This window comes from Bos taurus, chromosome 24 (assembly GCF_002263795.3).
Source record: "Bos taurus isolate L1 Dominette 01449 registration number 42190680 breed Hereford chromosome 24, ARS-UCD2.0, whole genome shotgun sequence".
Lineage (NCBI taxonomy): Eukaryota > Metazoa > Chordata > Mammalia > Artiodactyla > Bovidae > Bos > Bos taurus.
In genome coordinates this window covers 46,044,448-46,059,394 of record NC_037351.1, presented here as the reverse complement: position 1 = coordinate 46,059,394, position 14,947 = coordinate 46,044,448, and positions in this window count along the sequence as shown.

The window sequence follows — 14,947 nt, the reverse complement described above, 5'->3', positions numbered from 1 at the left end:
TTAGTTCTTTCCCCTTGTCCATCTCTCCTTGTCCACTAACAAGGACTCTCTTGTCCTCCTGTTGTTATTTATGACTGCCTAGTTAATGTATTTAGGGGACATTATACCATAACGTGGAACATCCATTAGACAAAAGCAATCATCAAAGAACAGACCAGCACTATGGCTAGGGAAATCCACCTACTAACCATACCCTTCTTGCCTTCATATGCTTCAGAGACACATAACTGGCAGCTGCCCATATTCATCAATGTAACAACATTCCCACACCGGCCTGCACCTTCTGCAAAGAAGGACTGTGGGTCAGGAGAACAAGCTTCATTTGTAATAAAACCTACCATCCCTCAGCCTCAGTCCTCAGTGTATTAGCCCATCTGTCTAATACGGGTAATAATAACCCGCATTAAAGGTTTACTGTGAGGATCAAATGAGAAGATAGTTACGGAGTCTGTAAATAATACAGAGAATTCTAGAACCGTAGAATGAAACTTGATCTCAAGTTTCTCTCCAAGAATGAAACTTGATTATTGTCTTGCCCACCTCCCTGTTTTGCCGATGAAGAAACCGAGGCTCAGAAATGGGCTCACGAACAAAATCAGAACTGTTCAAGGCTGGATTACAGCTAGATCCATTTTCCCCAGTACACAGCCTAAGATTGCTCTACCTCCCATTTTCTTCCCATTATGCTGATGAGGACTATTTTCACTCCCCTTCCCATGACGTAAAGTCCACAGAAGTTCATTCATCCCGGTTTTTTCTTTGTATATTCTTCTTGCCCACTGCCAAAATCAATATCTAGAGCATGTTTGCAGGCTTAGCATGTAAGACTCAGGAGGAAATACTGAAAATGCAAGGTGAAGGTCCATCCATAATTCCTGATCCAAAATGGAGAAACATGGCTCTATAGAGCAGAAATAGCACTGTCATTTGGAACCTCGACCTACGCTTTGATTCCTCACTCTCTTTCATTTCCACTCTGGCCACCTGCAGAAAGGATTCTATAGAGCATCGTGTTTCTGGCACCCAGAAGCAACTGTTTCAAGAACTACTCCTTTGGAGCCCAGTATCAGATCTGGGTTATGACTACCACTGCCCTTTAGTCCACAAATGAAAACAAATCCACCTCATCAGTCACGTAGACCTCAAACAATTCCCAAGCCTGATGACCAAATTCCTGCTCTTCTCCAGGTTGTGTTGGTATCAGGTGGACATTGCTTTCAAAATCGGTGCAAGACAGCAGTGCCTCAACCAATGCATCCCCGTGATTGGTGTCACAACAGCTCCTGTGCTGAGCAAGGCAGGAGGTCCAGATGCAGCCTGCTGGGGGCGGAAGCATGGCCCCAGGCACTGACAGTCACTGGGGGGTCTGGGCATAAACACCAGAAAAGAAAAGGATCCAAGAGGGGCTTAGCCAAACGTGATGGTAAGTCGGATGGAAGTCAGGCTGGGCTTGAGTCCTCAGGGACTCCTTCGGGATAGGGCGTAGCAGAGGACCCTAAAGGCTGGGTCCTTTTCCAACAGACTGAGAAAGTGGGCAAAGGCATCGACTCAAGGAGGAAAAACATGAACAAAGGCCCAGAAGTAAATGCAGAAGGAGCTGGAGGTGGGGAAGGGAAGGGAAGGGAAAGAGCAGGAGAGAGGAAGGAGGAAGAGAGGGAGGGAAGAAGAGGAAGCGGAAGGAAAGGGAAAGGAACAGTAGTAGCAGCGGCAGCTTGGGCTCAGTGAGGTGCAGGAGGCAGCTCAGAACTGAATGGGACGTCGGGCGTGGCAAGGACGGGAGCCGCGGGGACTGAACCGGTCACTCCTGTGCAACATGCTTACTCACTGAGCCCCAAGAGCTTGTCGCAGCCCTCAAGCAGGTGGGGCCAACAGGAGACACAGCAGGTACCCAGGGTCCACGAACTGCTTCTCCTTTGTGCTAAGGAAATCATCTGAGTACTTGGCTGCCCAGGTTAAATGCTGAAGATCCCAGATACCCTGGCAGGGCGGCGGGGTCCTGTGACTCTGCCTATCCTAGGCAAAGAGATGGAAGCAGGGATGGTGTGGGATGGCTTTCTTAGAAAAGAGCTGATTTGGAAGATGCTAAGAAGCCACTAAAAAAAAAAAAAAAAAGCTGATAAATAGAATCAAGCATCTAGCCTTCCTTTCTTTCTATGAACTCCATTTCAGGATAATGAAATACTGGATGAGGGGAAGTTTCTCTTTATAGAAGAACTGACTAATAAATAAGTGATATAATGAGAATACCATCTTAATGAAACAATATTCTTAAGCACAACAATGATCATTGTTGTTCAGTCACTCTGTTGCGTCTGACTCTTTGTGATCCCATGGACTGTAGCACACCAGGCTCCTCTGTCTCCCAGAGTTTGCTCGAATTCATGTCCATTGAGTCAGTGATGCTGGGAAAGACTGAAGGCCAAAGGAGAAGGGAGCAGCAGAGGATGAGATGGTTAGATAGCATCACTGACTCAGTGACCATCGACAGCAGATAAAATCAGCAAGAGAGAGAGATATAGGACATGATTTGCTCCCTGATGAAAAAACAGACCACCACTCATGAAGTAGTCTTTCCAGAAAATGGAACCTAATCAAATCTCTAGGTCTAATTTCCAATTGATATGAAGCACAGGAAACAGAGAAACATATTAAAAGAATACTTTATCACTTTGCTGACAAAGGTCTGTTTAGTCAAAATGATGGTTTTTCCAGCAGTCATGTATGGATGTGAGAGTTGGACCATAAAGAAGGCTGAGCACCAAAGAACTGACGCTTTCGAACTGTGGTGTTGGAGAAGACTCTTGAGAGTCCCTTGGACAGCAAGGAGATCCAACCAGTCCATCCTAAAGGAAATCAGTCCTGAATATTCATTGGCAGGACTGATGCTGAAGCTGAAACTCCAATACTTTGGCCCCCTGATGCAAAGAACTGACTCATTGGAAAAGCCTCTGATGCTAGGAAAGATTGAAGGCAGAAAGAGAAGAGTATGACAGAGGATGAGATGGTTGGATGGCATCACTGATTCAATGGACATGAGTTTGAGCAAACTCCAGGAGATAGTGAAGGACAGGGAAGCCTGACGTGCTGCAGTCCATGGGGTCACAAAGAGTCAGGCACAACTGAGCAACTGAATAACATACATGTGTACTTAGCAAAATCCAGATCATGTAATCTTTATGGGACAAAAATGTTTTTCCAAAAACAAATTATCAGTTCAGTTCAGTTCAGTCGCTCAGTCATGTCTGACTCTTTGTGACTCCATGAATCGCAGCACACCAGGCCTCCCTGTCCATCACCAACTCCCGGAGTTTACCCAAACTCATGTCCATCGAGTTGGTGATGCCATCCAGCCATCTCATTCTCTGTCTTCCCCTTCTCCTCCTGCCCCCAATCCCTCCCAGCATCAGAGTCTTTTCTAATGAGTCAACTCTTCGCATGAGGTGGCCAAAGTACTGGAGTTTCAAGGAGGACAAAATGAGATGGAGGGGTTCCCTGTAGAGGCATAAGGAATATATCAACCAAGTGTAGCATTCAGACTTTTGTGAGATGTGATGAACAAATAAGCTATAAAAATAACTGGGGAAATGCAAGTTGACTCAATACTAATGCTATTAGTTGGGTTTTTAGATAGAATAATCACATTGTGGTTGTATTTCCACAACAAACCCTTATTTTCAGTTGCTTTACAGGTATACTAAATGATAAACCCAGAGAGAAGGATATGGATGAAACTAGATCGACATTGAGTTGATAACTGTTGGAATTAAATGAAGGATACATGAGGGTTCATCATATTATTCTCTACTTTTGTTTATGTGATGGTTAATTTTATGTGACATCTTGATTTGGCTAAAGGATGTCCAGATAAATGGCAAAATATTTCTGGATGTATCTGTGAGGGTGTCTCTGGAAGAGATTAGCATTTGAATGGGTAGACTGAGTAAAGACCACCCTCATCAATGTGGGTGAGCATCCCCCAATCCACAGAGGGCCCCACTAGAACAAGAAGGCAAGTCAAGGGCGAATTTGCTCTCTGCTTAGCCGGGACATGCATTGTCTCCCGCCCTGGGACATCAGACACTGTGCTCCTGGCTCTCTGACCTGTGGACTCAGGCTGGGATGCACGCCACTGACTCTCCTGGTCCTCAGGCCTTGGGGTTTTGACTGGAACCACATCCACTGGCTTTCCTGGGCCTCCAGCTTGCAGGTGGTGTACTGTGGGACTTTTCAGTGTCTGTGATCATGTGAGTCAATCTTTTACTGAAAAATCTCCTTCTATAGAGCTACGTCCTGTTTGTTCCATTTTTCCAGAGAACTCTGACAAATGCAGTTTATATTGGATTTTTTAAAAGTAAGAAATACACAAAAAGACAGCAGGCACACGTCCTTCACTCTGTGGGTACATGAGAAGATGTCTCTTCTGGTTGGGCAAAGTGGAAAGCGATGCGCCTTCTTCCTATTCCTCTCAGACCCAGGCCAGGAGCTCGGGCTGAATTTCAGTTCACACACCCACGGCAGCTGTGGACAGTTCACCTGCTTCACAACTACCGTATGAGAGAGAAATAAATTCCTATCTGGTTTAAACCACTCTTTCTTTGGTTGTGTTCACATCCAAACCTAATTCTCACTGAAGGTAGAAATGTTGCTGTTGGTCACCAAGTTGCGCTTAACTCTTTTGTGACCCCATGGACTGGATTATAGCCTGCCAGGTTCCTCTGTCCATAGGATTTCCCAGGCAAAAATACTGGAGTGGGTTGCTATTTCCTTCTCCAGGAGATCTTCTCGACTCAGAGATCAAACCCGTGTCTCTTGTATCGGCAGGTAGATTCTTTTCCACTGAACCACCAGGAAAGGTAGAAGTGATTCACACTCTGAAAGAGACACTGAAAAGACTGCAGGGTTCAGGTGAGGAGAGAGGTAGCTAGCCAGGTGGGTCGGCTTGCTATCGCTGCAAAAACATTGCATAATAAGTACTTAAAAAATCACGGTGGCAGACAACAATAAGCATTTATTCTCACAGATGTGCGGGCTGGCTGGGGATCAGTGGCTCTGGCCAGCTCTGCCTCTGTGCTGAAGCCACCATGGTGATGCTGCTGTCTGTGGGTTGCTGGGCGGCTCCGCTCCACGGAGACACGGGTCTCATCCTGTTTGAGCCAGCCAGGACCTGGTCCTCTCAGGCAGTGGCAGATGGAAACACAAAGCCTCTTAAGGTATTCCAGCTGTGATAGCAGCTTTCATCGGGTGAGCTAAGGGAACAGCCAGAGGTTTTACTCAATGGGAATAGTGTGTATGTGTGTGTGTGTGTGTGTGTGTGTGTATGTGTGTGTGTGTCTGTGCGCGCGCGCGCGTGAAGAAATTAAGAGTTTATTTGGTAGGCAGTGGGAAGCACTGGAGGTTTCCGAGCTGATCAGGAAGAGTAATCTATCTGTGCATAAAATGAAGGGGAGGGTAGATTCTAAGAGCCAAGAAATCTGTCAGGGGAGTCAAAAAGTCAGACTTTGGAATGGCACACTGATCCAGAAGTGTAAAGGAGGAACAGGGGACCCGCCACACATTTTTAAACAAGAAAGAGCATATCGTACAGGCAGTGCCTCCTTTACGAGGAGAGGAGATGACAAAGGTGGCTCCCAAGCTCAGCTGTTTCTAAATCCAAAGTGATGTCATTCTAGGAATCTCATATTTTCATCCCTGAAAAGTTATACTTTTCTCTCAATCCCTTTGTAATGATCTGATTCTCTTACTGTTTCACATTTTCTCCTATTTTGCTTTTATTTGACATGAGGCGGTCATATATATTCATGCGTGCTAAGCCACTTCAGTTGTGTCTGACTCTTTGCGACCCTATGAACTGTAGCCTCTCAGGCTCTTCTGTCCATGGGATTCTCCAGGCAAGAATATTGGACTGGGTGCCATGCCCTCCTCTAGAGATCTTCCCCACCCAGGGATCGAACCCAATTCTCATGTCTTTTGCATTGGCAAGCAGGTTCTTTACCACTAGCGCTACCTGGGAAGCCCCCACGTATATTCATAAATCAACTCAGATGTTGATTTATGAATATGACCACAGTAAACACGTCTCAGGTTGAGGAAGACTACGATGGTGCTGCCATGTGCTACGTGCCCCCATTGTCAGTGTGACTAAGTTCTGACTAGTGACATAAGCAGAAGTTAATGTATGACTCCCAGAAGGTATTCTTTAAGGCAAGGAGATGTGCTTTTCTTCTCCCCTTTACCATTTGTACTAACTGGAAGATGGGTGTAAGGGCGGGAGCTTGTGTAGCCATATCAGACCATAAAGTGGAAATTACATAGTGAAACTCATGCAGATGGTGTAGAAGCCAGTTTGAAAGAGCCTAGACACTAGATGTATATTGTCACCCTGCTTACTTAACTTATATGCAGAGTACATCATGAGAAATGCTGGGCTGGAAGAAGCACAAGCTGGAATCAAGATTGCCGGGAGAAATATCAATCACCTCAGATATGCAGATGACACCACCCTTATGGCAGAAAGTGAAGAGGAACTAAAAAGCCTCTTGATGAAAGTGAAAGAGGAGAGTGAAAAAGTTGGCTTAAAGCTCAACATTCAGAAAACAAAGATCATGGCGTCTGGTCCCATCACTTCATGGGAAATAGATGGGGAAACAGTGGAAACAGTGTCAGACTTTGTTTTTGGGGGGGGCTCCAAAATCACTGCAGATGGTGATTGCAGCCATGAAATTAAAAGACGCTTACTCCTTGGAAGGAAAGTTATGACCAACCTAGATAGCATATTGAAAAGCAGAGATATTACCTTGCCAACAAAGGTCCGTCTAGTCAAGGCTACGGTTTTTCCAGTGGTCATGTATGGATGTGAGAGTTGGACTGTGAAGAAGGCTGAGTGCCGAAGAATCGATGCTTTTGAACTGTGGTGTTGGAGAAGACTCTTGAGAGTCCCTTGGACTGCAAGGAGATCCAACCAGTCCATTCTGAAGGAGATCAGCCCTGGGATTTCTTTGGAAGGAATGATGCTGAAGCTGAAACTCCAGTACTTTGGCCACCTCATACGAAGAGTTGACTCATTGGAAAAGACCCTGATGCTGGGAGGGATTGGGGTCAGGAGGAGAAGGGGAAGACAGAGGATGAGATGGCTGGATGGCATTACCGACTCGATGGACATAAGTTTGAGTGAACTCCGGGAGTTGGTGATGGACAAGGAGGCCTGGTGTGCTGTGATTCATGGGGTCACAGACAGTCAGACACGACTGAGAGACTGAACTGAACTGAGACACTAGATGCTTCCATAAAACCACTTTACCAGACCCAGATGGCTTCTCTGTGACTTCTTTAAAGTAAGAAAGAAATTTCTATCTCATTGAAACCACTGTTATTTGGCAACTTCCCCTCACTTTCTCCACATGCTGGAAGATGTAAAATCACCACATGACCAGCGATTCCTGCCTAGTGGGTACAGACAGAGGTGAGATGTTTCACCTGGGATGCAAGGATCTGTTCAGACTTGCGGAAATGCGTAGGCTCTGAGTTCCTGAGTAGATGCACTACTTCCATGCACATCAAGAGGCAAAGAGGAAGGAATGAAATGTTCAGTGTAGTCAACAAACATCAGGGCACATGGAACAGTGGGTGTGAGGGGGTGAAAGGGTTAGGCTGGCCTTGAAGCAATGAGGGCAGAGGACGTTTCTTAGCTCCTTGGTTCCCCCGTTCTCACTCTGCCTTGATGTCTGCCTTGGTTTGGGGGTAGGTGAGAGATGGAAATCCACAGAGCAGGCAGAGGCCAGTCCCTAGAGTCACCATCCTTAAGGACTGTGTCTTACATGTCAGTGTATGTAAGAACCATGTGGAGACATTTAAAAGGTGGATTCCCCCAGGTCCCAACCCCTGAGATTCTCAGGAGGCCCCAGGATTGGGCCTAGGAACCTGCATTTTAGCAAGCCTCACGCCTTCCCCGGTGAATCTGCTCCAGCAGGCCTCCTGAGGAGGCATTCGGGAAAAACCCAGCTGTTAGATTTTGACTACCCACCCCAAGGGCTGGTCTGCTCTGCTCTCTGCCATGTGCCCAGCACCCAGGGCTCAGTTAGCACCAGGAGCTGCTCCGTGCTATTGACAATGAGGAGCCTCTAAGCAATCTTGGGCAAGAGAGTGACTTTAAAATCACTTCCACTTCTGGCTCTGCTGCTCTGAGCCTGCTGCGGGAGAACAAAAGAAATTTCTAATCCAACAGGAATTGAGGATTTTCTTTTTTAAAAAACCTCAGACTCTTAGGCCAGCATTTTGATCTTCAACCTACTTTCTGACTGCAGTCTCTGATCGGCCCACAAGGAACTCTGGTTAGAATTAGGCGATCCCGCCTGTAGAAGCCGGAAGCAGTGCTGAGGAGGTAAAGCGGAGCTTGGGGCCTGAGGCCTCCCACTTACCGAGCCTGCCTTCTATGTCCTCACACCTTCTCACATGTGCTCCTTGTCCTTCCTGCAAAGGATGGGGTGGCTCAGCTCGTCCTCGTTTCACGGGTGAAGAAAATGAGGCTCCCAGAAGCCAGGTCGATTTATCCAGGTCAAGGGCATAAGAGTCACACCTGGGTGTGCCAGCTAGCCCTGGCTCCCCCCACCTCCCTGCCACAGGGACTCTGTTCTTAGCATCATGTCAATCTTGGTCCCAAAACCAAGAAGCCAGACTGACTCCCCCCATCATGGGAGGTATTGGCCTCACTTTTCAGAGGGACTGGAGGAGCCCCGAATGCCCAACCTTCCCTTCAACATCTCTCCCTAAATCAGGCACAGTCAGAAAGTGCCGCCGTCCCTCACTGCTTTGGCTTAAGGCATTGCTCTTGCTGAAAACCTTTCCTGCCTTGGACAAAAAGCAGTAAATGTTCCAGTAAAGAGATGCACCAGCCCCCTCTGACCTGCCAGCCTTCTAGGAGCTGAGTCTTCCCACAGCTCAGGAAGCACTGCTCAGCACTCCTAGCTTATCCACCACGTTCGCCAAATTTATCCCCAGAGCCTGCCTCCCTGTCCCTCCCCCGGGCTTCTGTCCCTGCCTCTCTGGTAATCAAAGTCTCAGATTCCAGAGGTTGACTTTCCTTTTGGGCCAGGCAGAGGGGTGGATTTGAGCCTTGGAAGCTGATCCTGAGGGTGTAGAAGGGGGAGGGGAAGATTTAGGGCAGGGGGCCAGCCTCTACCCCCTAACAGGGCCTGGAGGGAGTTGGGAAGAGGTCAGAGGTCAGCCTGACCTCCTGGGACTGTCCCTCTGCAAGGCAGATGTGGTCCAGGCTTTGCCCCACAAGTGTTCAGGTTGCATCATTAGAGCTGAATTGATGGTTGATTACCAATAATAACTGCTCCAAAGCAAAGCCAGATGGGAAGAGTTCAAATTGAATGAAGAAGGAAATGAGCTGCCATCCACAGGGAGAAGGGCTTTGTGGGGGGCCTGGGATCAGGGACTTGCAGAACCAGGAGGGATGGTTTACAAAATCCAATCCATCTGCCAACTCAGAAAGAGAATCCTCATTGTAGCATCACCCACAAGCGGTCACTCAGCCTTTGCAAGAATGCTTCTAGTGACAAGGGGCTCCCACTTCACATTTTTGTCCCTCTGGGTCTCATCTACCCTGAGAGGTTCATTCAGATGCTCTGCAGAATCCCTGCCCTCTCCAGTACTCTCTGGCCCTTGGATTCTTAACCCCTTTTGGGTTTCTGACCCAGAGGGCTTGCTTTTGTGCCAGCTGATGGTCCTGGCTGAAGGGAGAGTCTGCATGTGGAGCCAGGGTCTGTAGCATATCCATCCCAGGTACTTCCAAGTGACCATGACACATGGACACATGTAACAGCACCGGGACCCTTGGCCATTTCCTGGCAGGTCACAGTCTGGCAGCCCCATGATGCTCAGGGCAGCAGAGGTGGGGGCTTTGGTGGGTGATTGTTGAGCCAGCAGTGCCCTGGTTGTGTTTGGTTTTTATTGCTAAGCCCCTCAGTCCACCACATAACCCTACTCCCTACGGTCTCACTTCCTACCCAGCCTCACTTGTCTCATTTCATTACCTGCCCACCCTGAAGGCCCTGATCCATCTCTACCAAAACACCCTCCTGGGTGAATACCTCCCACAACTGGCCCTCCCCTGCCCCCAGCATGAGGCTAAGGCTGCCTTGGGTTATTATGTGTTCTTAAATGCTTTCACACGCTTCTTCTAGGTCCAGGCCTGTCTGTATCATTTTTGTTTCTCTATCTAAATCAGTGCCTGGCACAGAGTAGGCACTCAGATATTAATGAATAAACTGCTAGTTTATCAATTACCATGAAGCATAGCTTTGGTTACAAACTAACAGTTTGTGTCTCCCTAAAATTCGTATGTTGAAACACACACCCCCTCCCTCACCCCATGTCATGGTATTAGGAGGTGGAACCTTTGAAATGCAATTAGGGTTAGATGAGGTCATGATGGTGAGGCCCTCATGAATGGAATTTGCGCCCTTTGGAAGAGTCACTAAAGAGCTCACTTCCCTTCTCTGCTCTCTGCCACAGTGAGGACACAAGAAGATGACAGTCTGCAGCCTGAAAGAAGGCCCTCACCAGAACCTGATTATACCAGCACCCCAACCTCAGACTTCCAGCCTGCAGGGCTCTCAGAAACAGATTTCTGTTGATCACAAGCCACCTGTCTATGGCACTTTGTTATAGCAGCCCAAACTAAGTATTTTTCCAGGCACCAGAAGACTCTAAAACCAGAAACATGGTCTGTGAGTGTTATTAGTCAGGCTGCCTTTAACCGTAATGAGCAGAAAACCTTAGTAATGGAGACTTAAGCCGCAAGGTCATTTTCTGTTGACTCAGCAAGTTCCATGGTGAGAGTAAATGTGGTAACAAGATGGGTTCAGAGGCTCAACCTTGTAATCAGGGCCTCACACTCTTTCTTGCTTTGACTCCACTAAGTAAGTAAGACCTTTACTTTTCTGGTTTTACTGTCTCATGGTTATAAATTGACTCCTAGCTCAGGCATCATATCCTCACATGATAGAATCCAAAACAGGAAGGAGAGGAAAGGGAGGAAGGTTTTGACTCTAGGCAGCTCTCTCTTTTACCGAAAAGAAAATTTGCTCCAAGAAATTACAGCACACACTTCACCATCCCTAGCCTAACCCAGACACATATCTCATTGGCCAGAACTTGGTGGCATATCCATCCCTGGAAGTCACAGCACAGGGAAATGGGATTGTCGTGACTAACATTGACCACTCATGGTCCACCCTGGGTTTGGCCTGACACCAGCCATACCAGTCAATATTCTGTCAGGCAAGAAGAGAGGCCATGCCTCTTGGGTGGGCACCAATAGCGTCCCATGAATTACACTGCAGACTCCAGAGCAAGAGCCGCCAGCATATGGGAGGATGTCACCACCAGCAAGGAGTTAACCTAACAAGCAAGAGTCGGCCCCAGTTCTAAACAGAAGGAGCCTGGGCCCCTAAAATGATCAAGGGCCAGGAGACAAGCCTCTGAATGAAGACCAGAAGGGACAATGTTAGTATCTTTCCAGTGTGTGGCCCATCCTCCCTGCCACCCACGGCAGCCAGGCACATACACCCGAAGGCAAGTGTGCTGCCCAGCCAGGCTATTGGACTGGGCTGTCTGTGAGCATGCCTGGCTGGACTCCATCCCCTCTCACCAAAGTAGTCACCACTGGCCGGGCCTCCCTCCCTCTCAGCTCCCTGTGAAAGAGGTGCGGGCCTCTGGGCTCTGAGAGGCCTGGACTGGGTGAGGCTCTGTCCCTAGGGAATCTGTCTCCACCTCCCAGCTGCAGCAATTTGAGAAGCAGCCCATGGGAGCCTGGCCTAACTGCCAGGTGACAGACAGATGAAGTCAGCAGGACTGAAGCCTGTAAAAGGATCTGATCACTTGGTGGGATAATTAGAGCACCGTGAGAGAGAAGGCAAAAAGAAAAGCAAATTGAACACACATGCCGAAATTTGCTCCCTTCCAAAATTCATTAAAACTAATAAAAAAAGATTTGTTTAAAGACAAAAACCTATAAAGGACAGGGAAGACAGAAAAAAGATTTCAGCAACAACTTTGAGGGCTGGAAAGCAGATGGACAAATGGTAACTGGAAATTTAGCTACAGGCACTAAATCCTAATCAAATGGGGGGAAGTATTGAGAAAGGACCCGATTCCACTGCAGAAATCTCAGAGGGCTCAAGAGCTGACCGCAGTGGCAACCTTGGAATTGGGATAAGGGGGCTGACAAAAATTAGATGGTTTGAGAGGCAGCCAGATCCCTGGGGTCCCCTTCCTCATTCCACAGTGCTGGGCGTCCACTCCCTTCTCCAGCAGGACAAGAGCTCTGGATGTTTATTCTCTGAAGAAGATAAAGCAGAGTCTTTATCTCTGCTTTAGGGAAATTAATTCATGTTCCCCACCACCTCTTCCTTGACTTCTCCTCCCCAGCTCAGCCTCCACAACACTGGCAGCAGAACTTTGCCCTCCGGACAGTAGATTAGAAGACAACTCTCCGGGCATCTAAGAGGAGCGATTTTCCCCCAGCAAAGGGCCCACCAGGATCTCCCTACAGTGAAGCTCAAAGTCAAAGAGCCCCATCCACCACACAGAGTTTCCCGTCAGCATGTTGGTTCCTCCCTGCCCACCACTACACTAAATCACAGGCAGACAACCGAAGCTTACCAAACTTCCTATAAAAACCTCCGGTAAGGAATTCAGAGACCAAACAAACCAGAGGCGGCAGAGACTATGCAGGAGAAAGAAAAATGACTTTTAAAAACCATTACTATCCCCAGAGAAAGAAGAAAAGATGCTGAATACCAACAACAGAATGTTATTTTTAAAAGAATATTTAGAGAACATGAACCGAGTTCCTGGAAATCAAAAACACGAGGGCAGACATGTGAAACTTGATAGAAAGGTTAGAAGATCAACCTGAGGAAATTTTCCAGAAAGGAGAAGAGAGACACAGAAAACCCAGGAACACCAGTATCATAATAATAAGGGAGGGAGAGAGAGAAAAAGACAGAGAGACAGAGAACACAGAGAAAATGGAGATAATGAAATCCTTCTCAAAGCAATTCAAGAGTATTTCCCCATCAAGAAGAACGTGAGTTACAGAGCTATTGTAAACATGGTCCTTCTGGGTCTTCACCTCTGACTTGCACGAGGGTTCAAGGAGAATTCCATAGCATTTCTCAGTGAATGGTAAGGAACAGTCTTTACTGGAGAAAGAGAAAACCACAAGGCCATGGTGTGGAAGAAGAGACAGGAAGACAAGGCATGCCAATCCCAGAATCTCCCATTATTTCACAGGGAGGTATGTTAGGGCCATGGTGTTGCTGGGATGGAAAGTGTGTCTGATTCCACTGGAGGGAGCCCATCCTCACTGTGGGTCTTCCTTTCATAGGCAACTGTAGGAAAGTAGTCTTGTCAAGTGATAATTAACAGGCAATCTGCATTCAGGGTATCTGAAGTTTGCAGGTGTTGGGCAATGCCAGTTGCCTAGCATCTGGTGACCTTGGCTGTGGGAGTTTGTAAGTATAACCCTAAACCCCCATGCCAATCAATATTCATTGGAAGGACAGATGCTGAAGTTGAAGCTCTAATACTTTGGCCACCTGATGCGAAGAACTGACTCATTGGAAAAGACCCTGATGCTGGGAGAAATTGAGGGCAGGAGGAGAAGGAGGCAACAGAGGGTGAGATGATTGGATGGCATCATTGACTCAATGGACATAAGTTTGTGCAGACTCCAGGAGACAGGGAAGCCTGGTGTGCTGCAGTCCATAGGGTTGCAAAGAGTCAGACATAACTTAGCAACTGAGCAGCAACAAAGCCCCTGCTGGAGAAGGGCAGGAGAGAGGAAGCTGTTGGTGCAAAAAGAAGCTATGTTACAAAACAAACTTGGGTCCATTCACCAGCATGCAGTAAAGCCAATCCACTGACACCAGGCTGTGGTAAAGGAAAGTGCAGCGTTTATTGCAGGACGCCAAGCAAGGAGGCCAGGCAGCTAATGGGTCAAAAAATCCAAACATTTAGGGAAAGGTTTTTAAAGACAGAATGATGGAGAGGGTTGTGGGATGTGACCAGTTTGTGGGTATTCTTCTAATTGGTTGGTAGTAAGGTAACCAGGAGTCAACATCATTAACCTTCTGGTTCCAACCAACCTGGGATCTATGTGCTTGTGGTTAGCAACTTCTTTCACCCAGTAGGGGTTTCAGTATCTGCAAAACAGCTCAAAGGACATGGTTCAGAATATTATCTTTAGCCTTTGAGGAGGAGCTGAAAGTCCCTGACTTAGCCTAATGGCTAAATGATTTTGTCTTGCTTGACTTTTCCTTTGCTTCTGCATTTTCTCACTTCTCTGATTAACTTTATTCTTTGGAACTTGGGAAAGGCCTAGGATGCTAAAGTTTTTCTACAAACAAGAAGTAGGCAGAGGACATGGGGTTGAGGGGTGGGTTGCTGTCCTGGGAAGGCCCCTAGAGTTCTGCTCCTTTACAGCTGCGCTTAGGTGTATCTCCTCCTAAGGAGGAACCCTGGAGACCAGCCAGCTTATGTCTAGGCAACCCAGAGTAGGCTCCAGGGTATTTTTTTATGTGGACTTGTTTTTTACTATTAATTTTTATTGAGTATAGTTGCTTTGCTATGTTGTGTTTGTTTCTGCTGTACAGCAAAGTGAGACAGCCACATATCCCCTCTTCCCCGGATTTTCTTACCATTTAGGTCACCACAGATCACCAAGTAGAGTTCCCTGTGCTCTACAGTCTGTTCTCATTAGTTATCTGTTTTATACACAGTATATATATATATATATATCCCAATCCATCCCATCCCCACTCCCCCTCAGTCTTTTAAATAATTCTGCACCATAAGACTGAATAGCCCACTGAACTTCCAGCATAGTAACTGAAAAAAAAAAAAATCTCATTCTAATGCATGACAGTAGGAATTTTCAAGA